The sequence below is a fragment of the Lissotriton vulgaris genome, chromosome 5 (genome assembly GCF_964263255.1).
Source record: "Lissotriton vulgaris chromosome 5, aLisVul1.2, whole genome shotgun sequence".
In the NCBI taxonomy this organism is placed as follows: domain Eukaryota; kingdom Metazoa; phylum Chordata; class Amphibia; order Caudata; family Salamandridae; genus Lissotriton; species Lissotriton vulgaris.
This window is the reverse complement of record NC_141693.1, coordinates 2003531985-2003552267: the sequence shown is the minus strand read 5'-3', so window position 1 is coordinate 2003552267 and position 20283 is coordinate 2003531985.

Here is a 20283-nt window from a genome sequence, read left to right as displayed (position 1 = left end):
TACAATATATACTTGTGTGGTGTCCTTTCATTTGATTACAGGATTGTATGTGGTAAAACAAGCTCGCTTAACACGACCTCTTAAGTTAAGCCTTTAAGGCTGCTTAGTCCATGCTACCACTAGGATAGCTTGTCTACAAGGTTGACTTACAACCTGACATCTTTGGGGTTTGTTTGGACTGATACCCAGTGGTTCCAGAATTGGAAACACTACATATCAGGCCAACTTCTCACATTGGTGTGCAGCGGTGCGGATTTGAGCTTGCTGTTTGTTTTACCATTGCAATCTTTATCAAATTGAAAGATCACATCAAGTACCTCTAGGTACATATAAATCAAAAGCTTAGCATATTAAGTTCTACTGAACTTAGTAGTTGTAGATAAAAGGGATTAGCACACCCTGACTACAACTCACTAGCAAGGTACAGTAGGAAACCACTTAGTGTAGGTAAGTGCACCACTTACACCTCACTAGCAGTCATGTCTGATGCAGATAGAGCCTCAGGCTCTGCTCCTGTAGAAGTTGATCCTATAGGGACAACATCCAGATATGACAACCTTAGCCACAAAGACCTGAGTGCCTTGTGCACAGCCAGGGGGCTAAAAAAGGGCAGAGGCCCTACCATTCCTTCCCTAATCGCTCTCCTAGAAAAGGATGACCTAGATAAGGTGAGTCAGGCTCCCTTAGAATCAGGTGAAGGGATAAACTCCCCTGAGAATGAGGATCTTCCTGAAGATGAAGTAGTGGAGGAGGAAGAGGAAGAGGAAGGCTCTGATTTAGAAGAGCCTGAAGATCAGGATCAGAGGGGAAACAAGGTACAGGTTGCCAGCCTTAACCAGGCCAACTTGGACCTACATGGGAATGGGGGAGGTCAGCACCACCCCAGATCTCATAACCTAATTCTCCCAGGCAATAGAAGGGAGAGATCTCTATCAAGGGACTCTCACCTTTCTAGTGCCTCAAGAGAATCTCAAAGAGGAATGACTTCCTCCCAGAGAAAAGAGCATAGGGCCAGGATGAGGGCTGTCCAACTCCAAATAGAAAGGGAAGAGGTAGCCTTGGCTCAAGCTAAACTTGCTTTAGCAAGAGAAAGAAAATTGTGTGGCTTAGATGCCACTGGTGGCAGCAAAATTCCTAAAGAGAAACCCAGGTCCTATGATAGTAGAAACCTGACAAAGATTGTGCCCCCCTATCAGGAAGGGGATGACATCCACAAATGGATGACTGCTCTGGAGAGAGCCTGCATGGTACAGCAGGTTCCTGAGGAACAGTGGGCAGCAATCTTATGGTACTCCTTTTCAGAGAAAGGGAGAGATAGGCTCCTCACTGTCAGACATGAGGATGCCAGCAATTACAAAGTCCTGAAGAGTGTTCTGATAGATGGGTTTGGCTTAACCACTGAACAGTACAGGTTAAAGTTCAGAGATACCCAGAAGACACAGACTCAGGACTGGACTGATTTTGTTGATTGTGCAACTAAGGCTCTGGAGGGTTGGCTGAATGGCAGCAAAGTACATGACTTCACAGGATTGTATAATTTGATTATGAGGGAGCAGATCCTTAGTAATTGTCAGAACCAGCTCTTACACCAGCACCTGGTGGACTCAGATTTGACCTCTCCCCAAGAATTGGGAAAGAGGGCAGATAAGTGGGTCAGAACCAGGATTAGGCCTAAGAATCAGGACAATAACCAGAAGAAGGAGTCTACCAAGCCTCAAGATAAGGGTGGGGATAAAAGTAAAGAAAACCCTTCCCCAGGGCCCCAAAACTCCAAGAAGGGGGGTGGGTCCCAAGACACTTCTTCAACAGAGAAAAAGCCTTATTGCCATGCCTGTAAACAGGTTGGGCATTACAAAACAGACAGCTGTTGTCCCAAGAATGGCAATAAAGAAAACATACCTCCAAAGCCAGCTCCAACACCTCCTGTTACTGTCAGCAGTAATCCCCCAGGAAGTGGGAGCACACCCAGGAATCTGGGTGGGTTTACTTTTGGAGCCCAAGGGGACCCTGGCCTATCCAGGTCTCCATCCCCAAATGATCTTGTCTATGAGACTGGCATGGGGTTTGCCAACTTCTCTGTTTGCCCAAATACCTTGAGCAAATATAGACAGGAACCTATCATCAATGGTTTGAAAGTTGAAGCTTTTAGAGACACAGGGGCTAGCATCACCATGGTGGCTGACTGTATAGTCCCCTCTAAGCAACTTTTACCAGGTGCCACATACCAGGTAACAAACATTGATGGCATCCAAACAAATCATCCCATGGCAGTAGTAAGTCTCAGCTGGGGAGGTGTCATTGGCCCAAAGAGAGTGGCAGTGTCACCAAACTTGCCTGTAGACTGTCTACTGGGTAATGATTTGGAAATCTCAGCCTGGGCTGAGGTTGAACAGGAAATCAATTCTAGAATGGTAAATTCCAATGGAAAGGTTTGTGGGGCTGTACTGGCTATAGCCCCAATCCAAGATGTCCTCCCTGAAAAGGTTGGTAGGGCTGAGCAACTCTCTGCCCCATCTTTAACAGAAGCTCTTCCAAAGCAGAATAGCAAAGCTGTTATGATAACAGCAGAAACCCAAACTGAGTCTCCTCCTGAAAAGGTTGGTGGGGCTGTGATGGCCACAGCCCAAACTCAAACAGATATGTGTGTTGTGAAGCCTGAAAGGATGGATCACTCCACCCAAACTGAGAGCATGGAGGAGGAAGAGAAATCTCCCCCTCACCAGACATTAGGACAGGATCAGCCTCCTCAGGGAACTGATCTTACCCCTGATGAAGGAACTGCCCCAGAGGTTGTTAGGCCTGGCCTGACAGAGCCTCTGATGGCAGTGGACCCTTCTCAGGTGGGATCCAGTCTGGAGCAGGTAACCTGCCCCTCTCCACCTTGCCTTAGTCAGCCCAGGGCTGCAGAGGACAAGAAGGACAGTGAGACCCAGAGGGCCCCCTGTCAAATAAAGCACCCCCATCAACAGATTAGGGGCACCAAAACTAGTAGGCCTAGTAAGGTGAAAACTTTAAAAACTCCTGAGGGAGCCCCCTTAAAAATAGTTAGGGACCTCCCACAGATGGATTCTGTTGGGCACAGCCAAACCTGGGACCCAAAGGGCCCAAACCTGAACTGTCCCTCCAGCAAGCCAAACAGAGGGACCCAGCCTCCAGCTTTAGGTAGCCAGAGGTTGACCCTGAGAGCTCAGTGCAACTCAGTTGAAGGAAGAAAGGCACATATGGTGGAAGATAATTGGAGGAAGTTGAGCCCAAAAATAGTGGAGCCTCACTTCAATACTCCATATCCAAACCAGCCTTTAACTTTGCATAAACACACCCAAGGTAGTGATTCCCTATGGTGGAGACCCTCTAATACCCCTAGGGTGAGGGACTGCTTAGTGGACCATGAGACAGGGGGTACCCATGCTAGTGCAGGTACTTCCTTATATGGCCACTCAGGCAATATAGGCTTACCTGGCCAAGGATAGCCTTATCTCCTTTCGTTTGGGGGGGGGTTATGTAGGAAGGTGGCTACCTGACTATGGTTACCCCAGATTTTTTGCCCTGTGTTTAGCTGGTTTTCGACTTAGTTGGCCTGGTTCCCTGCTAATCAGGGCCCCAGGCTATCTGCTCTCTCTGTAAAATGGATTCCATGTACCCTAGGTGCATAACTAGATTGGCTTGGGTCACCTTATCAGCCCCTGTACAGTGCACTATAGGTGCCCAGGGCATAGGTGCATCCAAGGCCTACCAGGGGCTGCAGCATATCTTTTGCCACCCCTGGCTGGCTATCTAAATTGACACAACTGGCTGATCACTCAGCTGGGGCAAGTGGGTGTAATCACCCCTTGCTTAGATATAGTATACCTATATCTAAACCTATATCTGGACACATATATAGCCTGTGAGTCACTCCTATGGAAGGCCCCATCAATCCTGGAGGCAGAGTGCGTGGTTTTATGTGAGATGGAGCTCTGGCATGAGCTGAGCCTGTCTGCAGCTGTCGGGAACAACTCCCTAAGCTGGTCCGGGATAATGCCATACCATATACTCTTAAGCGCCTTATAATCCTCGCGGTTATATAGCAACTTTGGTTTGGCTTTATCAAAACATGTCGTGTAAGGTGTCATACGAATTGGAATACTACCCCCTCGCCAGTTCTGGCGACGGGGGTAGCATTCCACCCTTCTAGAGGGAGAAGACATGTTACTTTACTGAAACGCGGTTGATTTAAAATGAGCCTCAGATCCACAAAATGGATGCCCCTGCCACAGACACGGGTCTGGCCTCCTGCTGCTGACCGAAACCCGGCAGAGGAGGCCTGGACAAAGAGTTTCCTGTCACAGGGCGGTGTCAAACCACCCCAGACAGGAGATAGTGGATTGGAGTAGGGAGGTTTCAAAGAAACCAGACACTGCCTGGGGAGCACAAGGCTGCCCCTTGCAGGATCCGGCCAAACCGGTTCTGGGGCCTCCCAGCCCCTGTCCCAGCGCGGCCAGGATCAAAGGAGAGGGGTGTAACCACCCCCTTCCTGGGTCCCACCCATAGGAGGGGACCTAGCAGGATGTCCAACCCCCTAGATTCGAATAAGAGGGGGAGCAGTCCCAACGGACTTCAGATCATCCTGAAGAAACATAAGAAACGAAATCTGGACCCTTCGACTTTCTACACGACGTGAGAAGACTGAAGAATCTCCCTTGTGGTCAAGGAGTGACCACCCTGTGCAAACAGGCACCATCCAGCCCTCGACCCTTGCTTTGTTGCAGTTCCCGCCGGAACTCGAGCGACAGAGATCAACGAGATCAAGCTTGCCTGCCTTCTACCTGCCCGATCCACAGTCCCAGCAGAGCTGAGACCCGTGGGGGCGACCGGAAGCGTGGGGCACGCCATCTTGAAAAGGCCACGAGACGCTGACCGTGCAGCCCACGAGTGATCCTCGAAGCTGTGCACCGGGGTTTGAGAAGCCCCAGCCCCGAGCTCCACTTGCACCAAAGCTCACCCCTCCACACTCGACGAGTGCTGCGTGGGGCCCTTCTGCCTGTGTGTGCTCAACGCGTTGGCCCGGTCACTTGCCAGCTGGCTTGTGGCCCCTGTGCCGACGAAACTTGAAATACGACTCGCTTTTCTGGTTGTTCCAGATCTGCACCAGCTCCTGTGAAAAGGAGCACCCACTCTGACCCTCCTGGTTCGAGTGATAAGCAATCTCCCGGTTCTGCGTGGATTGCTTTTGCCAAGTGCTGTTTGCTGCAATCTTGAAGCCGACGGTGCTGACGGCGAGAGCCTACGTGGGACAGATCGTGACCTGCTCCTGGACGTCGCAGATGCCCCAGAGCCCACGTGACAGCGGAGAGAAGCCTATCGACAACCGCCTGATTGCGCCCGACATTGCCTGGTTCCGTCCTGGTTCCACCCTGGTCACTGCTGAGTGACCCAGACTCTGTCCCCTCTGCTTTCAGGTACTTTTCTACTTCGATCCACCCTTGGATCGCACCGGACACTTCTGCTTCACAGCGCCTGCAGCTGCAACAGCTTCAAGCACCAAGAACCTGCGTGACAGAACCCGACGCCACTTCGACCCTGTGCACCCACGGCCTGTGGGTGAGGTAACTTTGCAACGCCGGTGTCCTTACACTGGTACACACCTCTAGGGTCTGTGTCTAAAGTTTTGTGTTCCTAGGTTCAGCGGAAGTATCATTTAATTCACTTTATCCAAACTTTACGCACCATTGACTTTACATTGGTGCGCGCCGCACTTTCCGTGCTGCACCCGTATCCTGTGGGCTACTCCCGACTTCTTCATTGCTTGTCCTGACTGCTCCCAGCGAATCTCTAGGCCCTAGGCCTAACCATTGCTCGATAAGTGTTACTTATACCATTTTTTTAGTATATGGTCTGAGTGGCCCCCCGCCCTCAGCCATAATTGTGCCAACTTTATATGTTTAACAGTGCTTTTGATTTAACGCTTGTGCCCCTTTCCTCATAAAGAGTACTGGGGAGTAATTTAGAAATAAATACATATATTTTTACAATATATACTTGTGTGGTGTCCTTTCATTTGATTACAGGATTGTATGTGGTAAAACAAGCTCGCTTAACACGACCTCTTAAGTTAAGCCTTTAAGGCTGCTTAGTCCATGCTACCACTAGGATAGCTTGTCTACAAGGTTGACTTACAACCTGACATCTTTGGGGTTTGTTTGGACTGATACCCAGTGGTTCCAGAATTGGAAACACTACATATCAGGCCAACTTCTCACAGTGGCAAAGTATTCCATAGTTTGGAAGCCGCCACTATAAAGCGGCGGTCTCCCCATGAGACTGTTTTAGCTCGAGGGACCCCTAGTTGGTTCAGGCTGGCCGTTCGAAGCTGTCTACCTGGTTTATAAGGTATCAGCTGATGTTTGAAAAAGGCTGGGCCTTGATCATGAAGTGCTTTGTAAATTATGCAGAGCGATTTAAATTTGATCCGATTTCGGATCGTTAGCCAATGGTACCTCCTGATGATATCAGATATCGGGGAGAACTTAGGTGTTTTAGAGAGCAGGCGAGCTGCTGCATTCTGGACAGATTGAAGCTTATTCGTTGTTCTAGCTTGGGCATTTAAAAACAGACCATTACAATAATCAAGTGATGATAGCACTAAGGAGCTTATCAGTGTTTTCGCAACGGTTGCCGGCAAATACGGAATGATTTTTCTAATCATCCTTAGTTTGTAGTGGGCTGTTGCCACTATCTTGTTGGCGTGTGCCACAAAGTTTAAGTCCACATCAAAAATTACTCCCAGGTTCCTTACCGTGGGAACATGGCACGAGGGTCTCCCATGGCGGATGGCCACCAGGACCCCCACTCTGGTCGGAGGGGTCCAAAAATAAGGACCTCCGTCTTATCGGAGTTAAGCTTAAGGCAATTAGATGCCATCCACTCCCTGATTGCAATCATTCCATGCCTGAAACTATCTGCCACCTTTGGTCCATTGTCTTTAATGGACAAAACCAGTTGAGTGTCATCAGCGTAGGAGGTCACGCTCATCCCATATGCTTTGATGACATTAGCAAGGTCCGAAACATAGATATTAAATAGTGTCAGACCTAGGGATGAGCCTTGAGGCACCCCACACGGTAATGACAATTTGGCGGATTGATGTGGGCCCAAGGTGACTGCCTGGGATCTTTCAGCGAGGAAGGATGCAATCAGATTTCTCGCTAAGAGGTGAATACCCATCATTTCGACACAGTCGACCAGAATCTTATGGTCGACCGTGTCGAAGGCCGCTGATAGGTCTAGCAGTATAAGTACTGCTGTCCATCCTTGATCGCGAATTGCCCTGATGTCATCTGCCGCCTTAATTAAGGCAGTTTCTGTGTCATGATATCTAGGAAAGCCAAATTAAGATTCATCCAATAATTGATGTTTCTCTATAAACTCGACTAACTGTTGATTCATGGTCTTTTCGATCACCTTGGCTAGGAATGGTAAACTCGCGATAGGCCTATAGTTCTTTAGTTCTGCCTTATCTAAAGTTGGTTTCTTCAACAGGGGCTTCACCAGCGTATTTTTTAGGGAATCGGCAAATATACCGGAGCCTAGTATCAAATTGCCGACTGAGGTAATCACTGGGATAAGGGTGTCCATCACTGGTAGGAGGACTGAAACTGGGCAGGGATCTAGTATTGATCCAGTTTTAATAGAAGATACGATCTCTTTAATCTGTTCTTCAGTTATCGCCATGAAACTGTTCATGACCCTATCAGAAGGGAACTCAGAAGGTACTAGTGTTGTAGGATTTACCGAAAAGGCCTGATAGATATCGTTAACTTTCGAAAAAAAGAATTTAGCCAATGCGTCACAAAATGATTGGGATACTGGCGGGGTCAAGTCAGGGGCATTACCAGACAGAGATCTTGTGATATCATATAATTGTCTACTTGAGTTTTTAGCTTTTTCTATTTTCAGCGAGTAAAATGATTTTTTGGCTTCAGTAATCATCGCTTTATACACAGTCAAAGACTCTTTGTATTTGGCCTTATCCACGTAAGCATAGTTTCTTCGCCACTCCCTTTCCCTATTTCTATTCAGCTGTTTCTGCCTTCTTAATTCCTCAGTGTACCAAGGGGCAGATGGTGAAGTTCTGTTCCTAGATAATGTTTTAATTGGTACTAGCTTGTTGGTGGCATTACCTACCCAGTCATAAAATTGTTGGGTAGCAGTATTAGGATCAAGGCACAGCTGAGTTCGAGTGCCATCCAATAGATTGGTTAGATCCGTCTGGTTTATATTTTTCCAAACTTTGATTGGTTCTATGGTAGAAGTAGTAACCTTTTTCATTAAGGTGTCCTTTATAATCAATTTGCTGAAAATGGCATGATGGTCAGTCCAGGGCATAGGCAAAATTTTAGAGATCTGTAGGCCCTCCTCATTTGAAAAGATGGCATCTAGAATATGGCCAGCTTGGTGAGTAGGAGAGGTGATCATTTGTCTAACCCCAACTATGTCCAGATCCGCAATAAGGGCCTGTGTGTCCTTATCATCCACTAGGTCGAGATGAAAGTTCATGTCACCCAAGATTGAGAAAGAATCCTCCATAACTAGGGATTCCATTATTATGCTTAAATTGTTTAGGAACGCAGTCCTTGTGCCCGGAGGTCGATATATAAGTAGTCCCTTAACTCCATGGCTGCTAAGGCAATTCCCCCCCTGTGCTGACTTTTCATTTACTCCATTCTTTATGACGAGCTCAGCTCGTCATGAGTGTATGAGAGGTGACTCCATGACGAGCTGAGCTCGTCATGAGCGTCGAAGGAGTTAAAATTATAAAGGGCACTAATGCTTATGCTAAACTCCAGTACTTCGCAAGTCGTGGTGGGGATGGAAGTCATTCTGATAGGATAACGTTCTCTGGCTATAATAGCCAGTCCACCTCCTCGTTTCCGTACCCTATCCTGACGATATATGTTGTAACCTTGAGGTACAGCAATTACTAGATCTGGGTCAGAAGCCTCATTCATCCAGTAGATGCTACTATGCTTTTAGTCTATTTATGAATGAAAAGAGTTACGCAATTCACTAAACGACTGCCGACATATGGCAGAGTGTCCAAGTGGGTAGACCATTTTCTTCCAGTGCAGTTACCTCTTAAAGCATTTTGTCAGGTAGTTTTATTCTTCATCCTGTTTTTATAAAGTTTGCTATTCGGCTTACCAGTCTGCTTGGTACATTTCCACCTAAAGTAGGATGGTCCACTCTGAGCGCTATAACTTCTATCTGAACGCTCAATGGGCTTGTTCTTTTTTTCAGGACATTTTCTTTTCTATTGGACTCCTCAGCCTACTGGGTCTCTTTTCTGGAATTTGTTTAATGATGACTTCTTCTTTGCATATTCCTACTATTGCTTCCAGTGGCGGCTGGCTTGTACCGAGGGTGGTGTGGGTCACAAAAACAAGCAAATAAATAAAAGAAATACACTTACCTCCGCAGTGCGATGTCCTCCTCCCTTCGGGTGTCTTCCAGGAAGCTCTGGATGCAAGAAATTGCACTACCCAATCCTGGCGCTACTTTCACAGCATGAAAGCAGCACCAGGATTGGATAGAGCAGGCTCTCTCCGTATTCCTAAGAGCACTGAAGGCCTGCACTTTCTCTAACCCAGCTGTCTAAAACAGCTAGGTTAGAGATCGTTAAAATGTGCATTTCTGGCTGGCCGTAGCAAGACAGCCAGTCAAACAGACATGCACATTTTAAAGCGCACAGCTCCCTGCTGCTGACACTGAGCAACACTAGCCTCACCTGATCCTGACATTTAGTTAGGGACGGGTTGCTGAAAAAGAAAACGATAATAAATAAGCTTTATTACATGTTATTTTTCAGCTCTGGGACTTGTGGGGCGACGCTCCTCCGCTCAAATGGAGGAGCCGCCCCTGATTGCCTAATATGATCTTGCCTCATGTGGGGCTTAATTGCACATGTCTGTAGATTCCATCTTCCTACACAAGATTTTACTTCCTACAGCTCCCCACTGTTCAAGCACACCAGCCAATCAGGGTTCTGCATTGGCATTTACCATCTGCTCAGAATGTACATAAGTAGATTGCATTATCGATATGAATGATGTTGACTCGGCTCATATACTCCAATTGCTATCAGCAGTCAGGTTTCCAACACCTATACTTAGGACCTGACAGCCATGTATACACACAAGGACCCAATGATACCTGCCGGCCAGACTGGGAAGTGGCTCAAATTTCTGAAGGATCACCATGAGGTCATAGAACTTTGCCTCCTCATTCTGGAGCACATCCTGCCTGCTGCAGACGACGTGGTAGAACAATGCACCGCATTAAGAGACAATGCGCATGGATCTGTATGTCGGTGTGTGTGTTGGGTCCACAAGATGTATTTTGAGGTACTCCTACTTAAATCCCAATTTTCAAGCGTGAGCAGCAAACACTTCTTGGATCTAGAGCAGCAATTGAATGTCCTCTGGATTTCATGCTGACAGTCCCCTCAGCTTCTGGCAGGAATCGTGGAACATCTGGTACAGGGTCTGCAAAATGGCAATGGAAATGGCCGAGGGGGTGCTCGCAAAGGATGTGCCAGAGTCGCAACTCTTGCCGGGTAACTCAGGTCTGTGGGACACCTGCTATCGCTCCCTCAGTTATCCAACATAACTTGTGCAGCACAGCAGAATGTGTGCATTTAAATATTTTATCAGCTCTTGAATTCTGTCACTAACAATGTCTGAAAGTGGAGCTTGGAGGGGCCACTACCACCGACAGATAGTGCCAGAACAACCTGTTCAGAGGAACCCCACTTACTTAGTTTTTGAGTTTCATTTCTCTCTTACTTATTCATTCTCTCATTATTTCATTTTTCCCAATCTTTTCTCCTTCTTGTTTTACTTTGCTCCCGCCTCACCCCTCATTTTTCTTTACTTTTGTATTTCCCTCTAATCTCCCTTTTCCGCTACTTACTCACTGATTTTGTTCTCTTTCATCTTTTGCCCCCTCTTTGCTCCCACTGTCTCAAATCACTCATTTTCATTTTATTCTTCTCAAATCAATATTCCCTATTTACAAAATGACATGCTCTTGATTTACTTTTTTCTCTAAGTCCCTTTTTATTTTTTCTCCCCTTTCCTGTCTTCGTAATCTTTTAATTTTTCTCTTTTCTTCTCTCTTAATCCTCTTTGTACCCTTCCTTTCACTCTTCTTGATCTTTTTTCCGGCTTACCTGGGTATTGTTTTGATGTCTACTTTGGTACCACCAACCTTTCCTTTTGTTTTAGTTTGCTTATCTTTGTTATACCTGTGTTTTTCCACTCTGGGGTTTGTTTAGGGAGTCTGAGCCATAGTTGATAATCAATGAGAGCTGCATGGCTAGGGTAGAGGATATGGCCTAATGGCTAGAGCGTCGACCTCGAAGGTGGGGAACCGGGTTAGAGTCTAGGCAGGGACGGTCAACATCCTGTGGTTCTGAGCAAATTACTAAATCTCCCCCTTCCTAATAAAATAATGTGTCACTCTGTAAGGCAACTGGTGCTCATGTGAAGCACCCTAATACCTTCGGGTCGAGTTTGTGCTATATAAAACTTTTTAAAAAAAGAAAGAAAGAGGCCGTGAACACAATAAAAACCACACATCCCACCACCCAGCCATGGTTAAAGGCAGGTAGTATAGTGTAGAAGCTGAAATAAAAATAATAAGGAATAATAAAAATAACACAAGTCTCTGTCAGCACAACTGTTAGCAAGATTTATTGGGGAACAACAAATAATGCAAAGGTACGTGCAGCACGGAGACATCAGCAAAGCCACTGAATGTCCAAAGATGTGACATTGGTGACAGCTTTTTATAGGCCAAAACCACAAAGGATGTGGCATCATCACATACGTAGCACAGATGAAGCCCTAGTCATTTGACCAATTAGCAAGGGTCTGAAACAGTTATATACCATGTAAGGTACGAACCTATACTGTTTCTGACCACGTGACCCAAGTGGGCAGCTTCTGGGACTTTCCACTGTAATGTAAGGTATAAGTCTGGTGCTTTTCCAGTTAATAATTTGAACATATTAGAAAGGACCAGACATATTGCAAAATGTGCTATGCTGAAATGGCTGGGCCTACGTGAGCATCTTCCCTGTCACGTATTATTCTTGATCAATCCCTGGGTTACAAAAGCCGTGTCTCGAAGCAAATGGAAAAAGTGCACTGCTTTTTATGTCAACTTAGCAGGGCCTAAAAGCGTACAGCATTTGGTGTCATACAAGAAAGATGGCTTCCACAATAGAAGATGGGAATGATGCTGAAACGTAAGAGAGGCACAAGGAATGCCTTCAACATTGTTCAGTGTGCTTGAACTGCAGTTGCTACTGTGGGTGAAGGATAGTTAAAGCCAAGGACACCAGGACCAGTTTCTTTAGTGGGAGATGCAGAATTGACATTGGGGTGAGTGTGAGATGCTATAAAACAGCTATACCAGCAGGAGATGCAACAGGAGCATAAGTACCAGTGTGACATGCTGCATGAACTGAGGTATCAGTAGGCGACAGCAGGAATGCTTTCATTGATGATAGGAAGATGGAGGTTAATTCTGCATTAACAGCAGACATAATCGGTGTGTTGCATACCTGACTAAAATGTTGATGTTGTCAAGATCATTTTACTATTTCTCAAACTTACCAATTCCCAGATCCAAGAGCCTCTTCCACATGCTGTATGCCATGCTAGGGGATTGAATTTGAAATAATGAATGGTGCAGAGTAGCACTTTCCTTTCAAAATTGAAACTACCCACAGAGCAGGGAGGCCTGGGAGCCCTGCACTTCAAGCACTGCTATCTAGCGGTGCAACTTCAGTGGCCTTCTCGAGAATGAATGTGTATAGTGTGGCCTATGTGACATTGGTTTCATGCATAAGGACCCGAGGGGTGTTTCTTAAATGACGTGCATGGAGTGGAGCAAAAAGGAGATAGCTACAGCTTTGCTTATGTTTCTGAATACTGTCATTTGGTGTGTTGTGGGTGTAGAGTGTGGCCTATGTGGGAGTTGTTTTGGTGTTGTGCTTGATGTCTAGTGGGTGGTTTTACTGCTGTGGTCTTGTAGCAGCAGGTAAGTATGGAGTGGTGTAAAGAGGAGGAAGAGATACATTTACTTATGCATTTAGCTACCATTTTAGTGCTTGTGGGCCTTCATCAAATGAGACTTTACTCACTCCGCCACCCCAGTTCAGACATGGCCATATGCAAATCAGTCTGACCCTGTGCTTCATGGGAACAGTCCAGCCCGAACTGTCAAGCCATGTCTTCCCTGGACCGGAAACAAGCATCCTAGGAGCGGATGTCTGAACTGGGGTAGTGGAGTGAGCTAAAGAATGATGATGGATTCAACCCAGATCAGTTGACTGGGGGTGAGTGCTTGCATTGTTCAACACTCCGTCCATCATCCTCTTCGGTTTTGAAAGGTAATTTACTGTATTATTGCTTGAAAGGGTGGTCTAACTTTAACCAAACACTATGTAAGGCAACTCATTGAGAAGCTGGGTGATGCTGGGTCAGTCGCGTTGTAATTACTATGCACTCCTTTGGCATTGCAAGCCAATGCGAGGGGCAGTATTGTAACATGTTTTTATGTAACTCAGGGCCAGATGTAGGAGCCTTAATACCGGTCGGAAACAGCCGATTGCGGCCGTTTCCGACCAGTATTAGGCTTTCCAGATGTAGGGGGCCTACCGAATCGGTAATTTTACTGATTCGGTAAATATACCGATTCGGTAAAATACCGAATCAGTATATTTACCGAATCGGTAAATCCATATGTAGCTGACACTCCTAAGAGTGCCACAGGCCCTTAAGAGTCGGTATTTTACCACACAATCCTATTGTGTGGTAAAATACCGAATTCAGGTGTGCATGCACATCTGTGCATGCACACCTGTGCCATGTGACACACAGACATGCCCTTAGGGCATGTATGTGTGCCACATGTCACACAAGCCTGTACTTGGGGTGCTAGAGGGTGTCAAAGTGACACCCCCTGCACCCTTGCAGGATTCGGTATTTACCGATACGGTAAATACCGAATCGGTATTTCCTATTGATTCCTATGGGCTTCAAGGCCCATAGGAATCAAGGGGCAATACCGATTCGGTATTTACCGAATCTTAGAGATTCGGTATTCCTAAATTCGGAATTAGCTAAATCTGCCCCCTTCCTATTTACAGACTCTTAAATACTGATTCGGTAAAATTCGGTATTTAAGAGTCTGTAAATGGGAATTACCTACATCTAGCCCTCAGTCTTTAAGCTCAGTAGTTTCATGAGCCAGAAAATAAGAAAAGGCTCCGGGGTCATTGTGATGCTAGACCCAGTGCTTGCACTTTTTGTATTTAAAGGCGTCTCCAAGCCGCCCACAGCCGGATTAATCTTGTGCCATATCCATGTGTATTGTATATATGTGATCTTGCATAGGCTCCCCACATTTTCCCACCCTATGAACAGTGCTCGAGTGGAGGATCTTTAGTAAAATCTTAAGGTACCTTCGTTGGAGTCCTATGCTTTTCTAAACCCAAAGTGTACTTGCCTGTGTGACCAATTCATGTCATGGTGTGTGTATCTAAATTGAATACCTTCCTTTATACCCTTCATGTGATGCTACAGGTGTGGAAATACACCGTCCTTTCACTTTGCTTTTTAAAGCAAATATTTGGAGTGATATAAGGCGCTGCACCCACATGCGCGCGGTCTGGTTCCCGGCGCACATAGCCTGTGCTGCAGTGCACAGAGATCTTACACTGGCGCACACAGAGGAAAAAATTAGAGGGAACATTGTTCAGAGGCCTGATGTTGGATCTCTGAAGCAACCCTTGTGTCAAAAGGGGTCACCTCAAGCAAAGCCTCCTTGCCATTCTGGTCGGTCAGTGACTCTCCCAGCTGGGAAACAAAAACTTGATCCACGATTTCTCCTTTCTGATTTGTGACCCCGTCTTTCGCCCAAGACAGTGGCAGGGGTACACAATTAACATCCCAGGGCATCCACCTTCACTGAGGTCCTAGTTGCCAGCAATGCCTGTGCTGGTTACCTTCACCTTGACTTCAAGCTGGACTGGTCCTGACTCCCCAAGCTGGATCTGATGTCCAGGCCCCTCTGGCAATGGTTTTAAGGCAGCAAATATCTATTGGTGGACAGAACAAGGCACAGAAATAATCTATCAACAGAGAGGATAGTTTCATAATACTTCCTAGTCTTGGGACGACCCATATATAAGTAAGGAACCCAAAAACCACTTCATTTATCTATGTGAGAGTAAAAAAAAACAACAGCCTGGACCTATTGGCAAGTATAAAAGAAACATTTTGGTGAACTGACAAGAGTAATATGTCACCCAATCCCAAGCAGCCAAGGAAGTCTGTGTTCATTTACTAAATTCTGAGGAAAAGACAAAAACAATACAGACATACTTCAAATCCTTACATCTGTGTATTCCTATATTACTAATCAGAAGACCCTCAAGAAAAAAGGAAATGTTCTATACTTCTACTCATAGATTTTACATTACTTGTAAAGGACTGCAGACACTTCTAAAATGATTTCTCTTAATAAAAGCACCTACATTGCACGCTTAGAACCATGCTCTCATGTTATAGGTGCAACAGGAAAATCTAAAACTACTAATTTAAAAGGGATTCTTATTACAAAAAGAATTAAAATAAAAAACTTCAACATAGTGGGTACATTTTCTCCAGCAGAACATGTTGTGACGAACAAACTCCTATAAAACAATATTTTCTTCAAAAATGTTTGCTACAGATCACATGGGCATCTTCCCTGTGTTCTACTTTTCATAATCCAGAAAATGCAACTTCAGCTCTCATAAGGACTGTGAGTTTATTTACACAGACTAGCTAATAATAAGGGTGTTATCACCTGAGAATTGTAGAACAAAAACTATCCACATCTAGTTCCCTTTAAAGATCAAATAAGGGAACAGCAATCTAGACTACTCATCCTTTCATAATTTCATCAAACAGGATGGGCAGTGACATAGCATACTTATTTATTCATTTTATTAATGCTAACAATGTTTAAAACAGTATTACTGAATAGCCAATTAAATGTCTCATGACTATTTCATAGACAGTTTAGACAGGCTCAAAAGAGATTGAGAAAAAGAGAGAGAAAACATAAATTTGCCTACCCTTAATTTGTAGAGGAGATAGTCTCCTTCCTCCATTTTGACAGTAGGAAACCCTGAAACAGCTGTCACTTCTGTCAACACTATCAACCCCCATTTGTAGCAACTAGGCATAAACAAACTCGGAGGAGGTAAATAGCACATTGAGCTAGCTAGAAACATTAATAAGCAACCACCAAACCCTTTAGCAAGTATACTAGTTAGAACATGAGGGCACATGATGTCAACCTATATACCATTACCTCTGCCCTTGCACAGTAATCTTCAAACTAAAAGCATTAGTGCTGTATACATGGCAAAGATATCTGTTAATCAAAGCTCACATATACCATTAAATTGCCTTCTGTTCATATGAGTGCAAAAAAACTTGATTTTGCCAAAAAGTAAGCAAAACTTCTCTTCCTCTCCCTGTGCTGTCACCTCGTCTTTCAAAAAGTTTCAGAGGTCAAAATGTCAAAGGCAAACCTTGCTCTGAGCCCTGCTAGGCTTCTAAATGTAGAACTCGACCTTTAACCCTTTACCAGCTGTCCTATTTTGTGTGCAAGGCTTTCCATGCGGTTCTCCCAATTCAAAGTGACCCTGGAGACTGATAGCTGAAAAGCAGACCTATTCCATTCCTGTTTGCCAGTAATTTAGAGGTAAGAGAATAACTTCTAATGGTTTTTATATTTATTTTCAGTTGTAAGCAGTGCGGTATACTTTTCTAGCAGTATAGAGGTCAGCTATTTGTGTTATACTTAAATGTGTGCATTTACTGAAACCTAAGAGTAGTTTGAAAGCTGCTCTGAGTGGCAGAACTGTTTTTAAACAGTGAATTTTACCCAATTTCGACTTTGGCATTTGGGGCACTTAAAAATGAATATCATACAATGTTTTTTTGCATAATAGTTATCCCCAGAATGTTCCCTACACATCCCAGAGATGGGGGTTCAGAAATATATAAGGTATACCCTTATAAAAAGGAGTTTTGTACGCCTGGGTAAAGTGACATTTCACGTTTAAGTTTCCTCCTATTGAGGTACAGCACTGCTTAAATTCAACTTTGATGCTAGGAGTTCACAGTATGATTATTAGGCTTTATAAAGATTAAAAAAACGAATTTAATGCACTTATTTTTAATAACTTTTTTTCATATAATCAAAAAAAACGTTTTTTAATAACTCTTTGATGGTTCCACAGATGAAAAGCCAGCTTCATTCCTTGCCTATCATATTTAAACGCATTCATTTATAACCCTAAGCACAGAAGCTTAACTTGAAGACATGAAAAATCTGCGCCACTTTTTAAAGGACAGGTATTATTAAACATCAAAACAATGGACGTGCTTATGTAAAAAGGCATTAAGAAAGGAAATCCCTACTTTCAATTTTTTTCCTGTTATCCAAAATAATGAAACTGATTTTTTGTAACTTTTTAAAAGCATGCAAGCCTCTATACCAGTTTGACACCGACCTAAAATCCTAGTTAACTCAGCATTCCTTGCTCTCTGTGGCCTGCAGTCAAAAATAGCCATGTGCTATTTATGCAGCTGTTGTTTGACCAGCAGGCGTCGAATTCTCACGCCTTTCTCATGAGAGAAAAACCGATTTCTGTAGTTGCAATGCCCTGACAAAAGTGTAATCTCCATTGGTTGTGTCAGGCAGCTGCTTCTCAGTGAGACAGTTAAAACACAGCTGTTGGAAAGCTTCTTTTTTAGTTTTGAAATTTAAACACAGTGACAGTCTATTTAAAAAACTGAGGCATTTCAATGCAGTCAAATCTATTGTTCTATAATTTGTGTTTACTTCAGCAACAACCAAATTCAATCATATCATGTGAATGCCTTTTAATATCTAACACAAAGTATCTAAGCAAAATGCTGTAACATTTTGTATTTCAGTCACAATTATTAAAAAGTACACAATTTCGTTTTTGATGCCTATTTTATTCCTATTGAATGTGAATTCTAATTTTATCTTTAGCATTGTGGCAATTTGCACATATGTATACTGGCTTACTCTGTCAATTTAATAGTAATATGCAGCTATTTAGCATAAGTTACATAATTATTTATGGATTTTTTACTTAATATGTAAGTAACTAAATGACATTTTGCATAACAGAATGACGACAAAAAAAAACACATTGAGCTCATTCCAGACATTTACAAAGGGGGGTCATACACTCGGAACAAACAATACAACACTTAAGGCTAGCCATTCTTACACAAAAAGCGCAATCGTTATTTACTCACACAAGTACCACAAGTGCCTAACCACAAACCACATAGACATTTAAACACACATTTAACCCACAAATCAACACTTAGGACAGAAACAAAAGACAGTTCACAGACTGTACTTAAGCCAAACCATTTGTAAATACTAGTTGTAAGTCATATTTACAAGAAGAGCTTCTCAAAAGTAGTTCCAAAAAAATTGCACAAAAACAGCCCAAAGACTGTTCCATTTGAAGAAACTAAAATACACCAAATTCACTAGTTTTGGCTGGCAGAACACCAAAAAACGTTCAGCATCATTACTAAGGGAGTAGAGCAGGATCCTTTTTTATGTGCATATTTTAATTCCATGGGGTATGTAGTCACCAAGGAAGAAATAAGTTTTTTATAGCTAAACCTATTTAGGTATCACCTCTAGGGGAGCCGGCTGATTCCATTTAAATCCCATTATGGTACCTCCAAAAAGCAATACATTCTTCGATGTGCGCTTGAAACGGGCATGCCCAAGAATATTGTAAGATATACAATACTATACAGCAGTGGCACTTAACAAAAAATGTGCTGTTACAAATAATTCATAAATTAGAGAAAAATCTCCTCATTACCAGCCTACCCAAATTGCAATTCATATATTTCCATATTCCATAATCATTGGCCTAAACCAAAACAAATCACATGTTGACGACATTTCCAAAGCACAAATCTCCAAAGCATAAATCTCCAAAGCACAAATCTCCAACCTCTCACTGCCAAGTTCTGAATGAACTAACGGTTGTTTTTAGAATACTCACGCCAAAAATGTTCTCAGTCAGGAGCGGTAAATAGTTGGAGGATCAAACCAGGAAGACCAGAAATATACTGGGCTGTAGAGACAGAGAATCTCTGTGCACAGAGTACCTCTTTAGTAGATTCCTGTCCTGTCCTCCTCAGTAGATTCCTGTCAAGATCACTCCCTTAGATTGCCGCTTCTCTGATGAGGTCCACGTTGAGAACCATTTGTAGGAAATAGAAACCTTCTCAGGGGTCTCACTGATACACCTGGTCCTCTTAAACCAACAAAGAAGAGATTGGCACAGAAGCTGTAATATCAAAGACATATTTATTAACCACACATGAGGGAGACTATGTCATACAGTACCCTCAGGCAACTGCAGGAGGCATTCTAAGGAGTACAGAGAACAGAGGCATTATATATGCATAGGTTACATTAGTCAGCATAAGACCAAGGGGAGGTCCTGCCACATGTAAGCATGCAAATTGACTAATATGGGTATACAAGATTTGCTTGGTCAACAAAGTGGGAGGAGATATTTCTATCCTTACATCAGCAAGAATAGCCTGACAGTTATAACATAAGAGCAGGTGCATTCTACTAGCCAGGCCTCTCTGGGCATGTGCAATGCTCTGGAAGAGGGAAATAGCACATGGCAAGCACATGGCTAACTAAGATTGCTGCCAAGTACAAAATAGCTTTCAGCTCATGCTAACAGCCATCCTTGCAATCTTTACCACATGGAGCAGTGAACACCGAGAGCTGCAGGAAGCAGTGAACACTGACAGCTGCAGGGAGCTGTGAACACTGACAGCAGCAGGGAGCGGTAAACACTGACAGCAGCAGGGAGCGGTGAACACTGAGAGTTGCAGGGAGCGGCGAACACTGATAGCAGCAGGGAGTGTGAACAATGACAGCTGCAGGGAGCGGCGAACACTGATAGCAGCAGGGAGTGTGAACAATGACAGCTGCAGGGAGCGGTGAACACTGACAGCAGCAGGGAGTGTGAACACTGACAGCAGCAGGGAGTGGTGAGCACTGACAGCTGCTTTGAGCGGTGAACACTGACAGCAGCAGGGAATAGTGAGCGCTGACAGTAGCAGAGACCGGTGAACGCTGACAGGTGCA